The sequence below is a fragment of the Vicugna pacos genome, chromosome 10, assembly GCF_048564905.1.
Source record: "Vicugna pacos chromosome 10, VicPac4, whole genome shotgun sequence".
Taxonomy (NCBI): Eukaryota; Metazoa; Chordata; class Mammalia; order Artiodactyla; family Camelidae; genus Vicugna; species Vicugna pacos.
In genome coordinates, this window is record NC_132996.1 from 19,745,892 (window position 1) to 19,752,112 (window position 6,221).

At 39.8% G+C, this 6,221-nt stretch overlaps 1 pseudogene; it reads right to left on the minus strand.

Annotated features, from left to right (window-relative positions):
• Window positions 1-4,817: 4,817 nt before the first annotated feature.
• LOC102534376 (glycine cleavage system H protein, mitochondrial-like) lies at window positions 4,818-5,378 on the minus strand (annotated as a pseudogene).
• Window positions 5,379-6,221: the final 843 nt, after the last annotated feature.

The following is a 6,221-nucleotide window of genomic DNA, read 5'->3' on the forward strand; positions in this document are numbered from 1 at the left end:
TTTTCTAACTTCTGTAGATGGTAGGTTAGGTTATCTGGGTTTTCTCTTATTTCTTGAGGAGGAGGTAATTTGGATTATTTATTTATTTATCTATCTATCTATCTATTTATTTATTTATTTATTTATTTATTTATTTATTTATTTATTTATTTATTTATTTATTTTAATGGAGATACTGGGGATTGAACCCAGGACCTCATGCATGCCAAGAACACTCTACTCTGAGCTATACCCTCCCTCTTCTTGTTTCTTGAGATAGGCCTTTATTGCTATAAACTTCCCTCTTAGAACTACTTTTTTACTGTATTCCATAGATTTTGAAAAGTTGTGTTTTTATCTTCATTTGTCTTGAGGTACTTTGTGATTTCCTCTTTGATTTCTTCATCAACCCATTGGTTTTTTAGTAGCCATATTTATTATCCATGTGTTTGTGTTTTCCCCAATTTTCTTCCTGTAATTGATATCTAGTTTAACATCCTTGTGGTCATAACAAATGCTTTATATAACTTCTGTCCTCTTAAATTTGTTGAGATGTGTTTTGTGGCCTAGTATGTGATCTGTCCTGGAGAATGTTCCATGTGTACCTGAAAAGAATGTGTACTCTTCTGTTTTTGGATGGAGTGTCCTATAGGAATCTATTAAGTCCAACTGGTCTAATGTGTCAATTATAAGACCACTGTTTCCTCATTGATTCTCTGAATAATCTTTACACTGATGTAAGTGGGTTGTTAAAGTCCCCTTCTATTATTATATTATTATCAGTTTCTCTCTTTATGTCTGTTAATATTTCCTTTCTATAAGTAGGTACTCCTATATTAGGTGCATATATATTAACAGATGTTATATCTTCTTATGTTAATACCTTCATCATTATATGATGCCCTTCTTTGTCTTTGTTACAGACTTTGTTTTAAAGCCTACTTTGTCTAGGTATGAGTATTGCTTATCCCACTTTTCTGTTGCTTCCATTTGCATGAAATGTCTTTTTCTATGTTCTCACTTTCAGCCTGTCTGTGTCTTTAGCTCTGAAGTCAGTCTTTTGTAAGCAGCGTATAGCTGGGTCCTTTTTTCTTCCCCCCAATCAGCCATGGTATGTCTTTTGATTGCAGTGTTAAGTCCCTTGACATTTAAAGTGATTATTGATAGGTACTTACTGCCATATTGTTACTTGTTTTCCAGTTGTCTTTGTAGTTCTCTCTTCTTTTCTTTTTCTTTTAGTTTCTTCCCTTGTGATTTGATGACTTTCTTTAGCAGAATGTTTGTGTTCCTTTCTCTCTAGTTTTTGTGTATCATGGGTTTTTGATTTGTAGTTACCATGGGAATCATATATGTTGACCTATAACTTTATCTACTTGTTTTAAACTGCTATTCATTTAAAAGATCTACTTTTTTTTTATTCCACTCTCCCACATTTCGTGTTTTTTGTGTCATATTTTACATCTCCACTTTATTCCTTCACTGTTTTTGGTAGTTAAAGTTTATTTTATAATTTTTTTTGGTCTTGTAACCTTTGTACTAGTTAATTTAAGTGGTTGATCCACAGCCTTTACTATGTATTTGCCTTTACTAGTGGGAATTTTCCTGTCCTATAAATTTTTACTTCTTGTTACAGCCTTTTCTTTAGAGAGGATCCTTTAACATTTCTTTTAGGATATGTGTAGTGTTGATGAACTCTTAATTTTTGCTTGTCTGAAAAGTTCTTTATCTCTCCTTCAATTCTGAATGATAATCTTGCTGAGTATTTTAGGTTGCAGGTTTTTCATTTCACTACTTTAAATATATCACAAATAATATAAATATGCTACTTTCTTCTGGCCTGCATAATTTCTGCAGAAAAATCAGCTGATAGCTTTATGGGGAGTCCCTTGTATGTGACTCTTTGTTTTTCTCTTGCTGTCTTTAGAATTCTCTCTTTAACTTTTGCCATTGTAATTATGACATGTCTTGGTATTGATCTCTTTGGATTTATCTTATTTGTGACTCTTTGTGCTTTCTGTGCCTGGATATTTGTTTCCTTCTTCAGTTGGGGAAGTTTTCTTCCATAATTTTGTCAAAAAAATTTTCTGCCCCTTTCACTCTCTCTTCTCCTTTTGGGACTCCTACAATGCCAAAGTTAGGACGTTTGATGTTGTCCCAAAGGTCCCTTAAACTGTCTTCATTTTTTAAAATGTTCTCCTTTTTGTTATTCTGATTGAGCGACTTCTATTACTCTTTTTTCCAGATCACTTATATATTCTTTTGTATAATCTTGTCTGCTATTAATTCCTTCCTTTGTGTTTTTCATTTCTATTATTGTATTCTTTAGCTCTGAGTGGTTCTTTTTTATGTTTTCTATTTCCTTGTTAAAATTCTCACTGTATTCATCTATTATTTCCCACCTTCAGTTAGCATTCTTATTACTAATGCTTTGAACTTTTTAATCTTGTAAACTGTATATCTCTGTTTCATTAGTTGTTTTTTCAGGTTTTTTAAAAAAATTGTTCTTTTGTTTGAAACAAATTCCTCTGTCTTCTCATTTTGTTTAACTTTCTACTTCTGTATGAAATTAGGTGAAACAGTTACCTAGTCTTGAAGGGGTGTCCTTGTATGGCAGCATCCTATGCAGTTGGCGTGTGTCCAGTGGCTTTGGTGGGAGATCTGGATCTGATGCACAAGTCACATCTTCCCCCAGGGTAAGCTGGCAGCTATCACTTTATTGGTAGGTGTGGCTGGAGAAGGAGGGGCTAGAGCCAGAGCCAGGTGTGAGCTGGGGCTTCTCCTATGCTCACTGGCTGTCTCTGCTTTATTGGGGGTGGAGTCAGGTCCCAAGATGCTGGAGCAGAAACCCTGAGGGTCAGATCTGAGCTGGTTTCTTTTTAGTTTTGTGCTCTCCCTACTCTGAGCCTTTGCCATAAAGGGGAGCAGTGCTGGAGCACAAGGGGCCAGAGTGTGTGCTGGTGTGGGCTAGGGTGTGTACTGCGATAATCCTTGCACATCAGTCAGAGCTCCAGACAGCTCCTGATCTGCTGCCTCTGTGACCACCAGCAATGACCATCCTTACCCTATTCAGATGCAGTGCTGGGTTGGAGCCAGCTCAGTTCAGTCCCCCTCACGCATGCACATTCCCCAACAATGGCAGCATTTGCTGTAGTGGGGAGCTTTGCAGGAGGTAGAGGGGCTGGGGTGGGTACTCAGTTTTGTCTGGAGCATACTCTGGGGAGGTCATGGGAAACTGGCCAAAGCTGAGCAGTTTTTATGTGTTTCTTCTACCTTGTTCCTAGGAGTAAGCAAGGGTGTGCATGCTCTTCAAGAGCAGAATCTAGGTTTCTTACAGCCCTCCTGTAAGTCCCACTGGTTTTCAAACAGCTAAAGGGATTCATCTTCCTGGTGTCAGACCCCAGGGCTGGGGTACCCAATATGTTGTTTGAATCCTTCAGTCCCCAGGGAGGGATCTCAAGTCTATGATGTCTCTGTCCTCTTCTCTGTCCCCTCCTAGGGGCAGGGGTTCTTACCTGATCGCTTCTCTTCCCTTCCTACCCGACTCCATGTAAACCTTTCTTTACAGCCATGATTGTAGGAGTATTTCTGCCAGTTTCCAGTTTGTTTTCAGTGAGAATTGCTCCACGTGTAGATGTGTTTTTGATGTGTTTGTGGGGGAAGGTGAGCTCAGTGTCCTGCTGCTCTGTCATCTCATCCCCTGACTCCTTCATTTACCGGCTGTGCAAACTTGGACAAGATGCTTAACCTCTGTTAGCTTTGGTCTCTTCATTTGAGAAATAGCACTAATGAGAATGTTGAGAGAAGTGAATGAGTTAATCCCTGCAAAGCACTTGGCAGTGCCACATAGCAAGCATTCAGTCACTGTTGTTTCTTTGATATTACTTGATATGAGGGCTGCTTGATGTAGAGTAGCTCTCATACTGACTTGCCTGTACCAGGCTTGGTTAAAACCAAGTTAGGCTGGCTTCGGTCTGTTTCATCTGTGTGCTGTTTGTGCTCCCTTGTGCCTTCTTTTCCTGTTTTTCGGTCATGGTATCTAGAGACTGAAATCCCAGAAGTTATGGATACAGTCTTCCTTCTTCCTCCCACCTTAACAAAAAGATATTTTGTATTTATTTCACCCTTCCATTGTTTATTTTTTATTTTATTTTTATTTATTAAATTTTTCTTTTTTTAAAATGGAAGCGCTGGGGGTTCAACCCAGAACCTTGTGCATGCCAAGCCTCCGCTCTACCACTGAGCTATGCTCCCACTCCTCCGTTGTTTATTTATTTATTTAATTTTTCAATAAGTTGAATATTTTATTAAACTGTTTCTTATTTTCCTGCAAAGCTATTGCTTCACTGTATAAAAATAGCACCAGCAAACACAATATATTGCAAAATTTAGACAGTATTGTTTGTTCTTCATCTGACACTGTACAACTAACAAAAATTTTTCTCTACTGCCAGTTATTTCCAGTGGGAAGATCATTAAGTATTTTCACCCAAATCCGGAGATGGATGTAAGCAAGTTACAATATTATATAATAATTAAGATGACAATGTTACCATTGAATTATATACTTTTTATAATTATAACTAGTTTTATCACAGATAATTTCAGGAACTCTGAATATTATAAATGGAGCTTAGCTTAAAAATCACAGGGTGCTGTGACAAAGATGCATAGTATTTATCTAAAGCCATTAGTAAGTTAAGGGATATTTTTCTTCTGGTAACATTGTTGCAAGTAGTTTCTTTTACTAAAAGCTCCTTTAAAAAATTTTTCTACCACTAATTTAAGACAATTATGCTAGATTAAGTTGTCTCAGACTAGTTTATTTAAGGGTTCCATTTTCACTCTTCAATAGATTTTATGCATTTCTCATATGCGTCTTCACTCACTGGTTCATTTAGTTCTGAAGGGTTACTGAGTCATCTTGATCAGCCAACCATCTTCATAACAAGATTTGTTGGCAAGTCCTGGATTTTCTGCTAGAGCTTCACTGATTTAAGTAACTTCTCCTGATAGAGGAGAATAGAGTTCACCAGCAGCTTTCACACTTTCCAAAGCACCAAACTCCTCTTGTTTGTTCAATTTTGCCTCAACTTCAGGCAGACTACAGTAAACAACATCTCCCAAAGCTTCCTGTGCAAAATTGCTGATTCCCACTGTTCCAACACCGTTTTCTGTCCTTATCCATTCGTCTTTGTCTGTGAGACAACAGAGACGGGAGAGCAGAGCCGGGCCCGTGCGCAGCGTCCAGATGGCGCCGGCCGCAGCCCCCAGCGCCGGGGCAGGCAGGGTGCGGCGGGCGCGGAGACCGTGGCCCGCTCGCTCCGCGCCGCCAGCAGCGCCACGTTCGCAGGGGTGCTGAGGGTCGCGAAGCAGAACCTCCGGCACCCCGGCTCCTCCATTGTTTATTTTTTATGGTATAGAAACACTTATCTGTTTTCAAACTAATGCAACAAACACCTTTTAAGATCAATATGATAGGAGAGAAAATCCTTGGGGAGGGACGGGTAGCGTACTGCAGAGGAGGCTCTCTGGCTCCCTTCCTTTTCCTGACTCATGATTCAGAGAAGCCTCCACCGCCTGAGGACAGTTCCTTCTCAGTGGGCAGCTTTGCCAATGCAGCACTAATATAATCCTTTAGGGTTATGATTCTCCTTGTATGATCCCAACCAGCAGCATCGGAATCACCAGGAAACTTGTTAAAAATGCAAAATTTGGAGCTCACTCCAGAGCTAACGAATTGGAAATTTTGAGAATGGAGCCCAAGTGTTTTAACAAGCTCTCCGGTTGATTCTGATGCACTTGGAGTTTGTGACCCGCTGAATGCCCTCACCTGCCATTCCACATTGTATTTTTGAGTTCCCATGGCTGTCTCTGGATTGCTTGAGAGCAGGGACTCCGACTATTCTATATCAACCTTCCTTCCCACCCGCCAAGCGTCTTCCTAGACACTGCCTGCAAAAAGTTGAAGCTTGTCTTTACTCTCTGCTGCTGGCTGCCAGACTCTGTGAAGTCAGGACCTTTGCTGAACCAGCTGCTTTACCTCTCCCACCCACTGGGCTCTCATCGGGCTTCTACTAACAGGTGGTATGGGAGACTCCTTAGTACTGTCATTGCCTATTAGGAAAACCCTCTGTGGTGCCATGCTGGGTTCTGTGTCCCAATCACCACCATGACTATTTCTCCTGGTTTTGAATCTAAGAAAACAAAGGGTCTTTGCCCCATAACGTTTACAGATTCCCGAC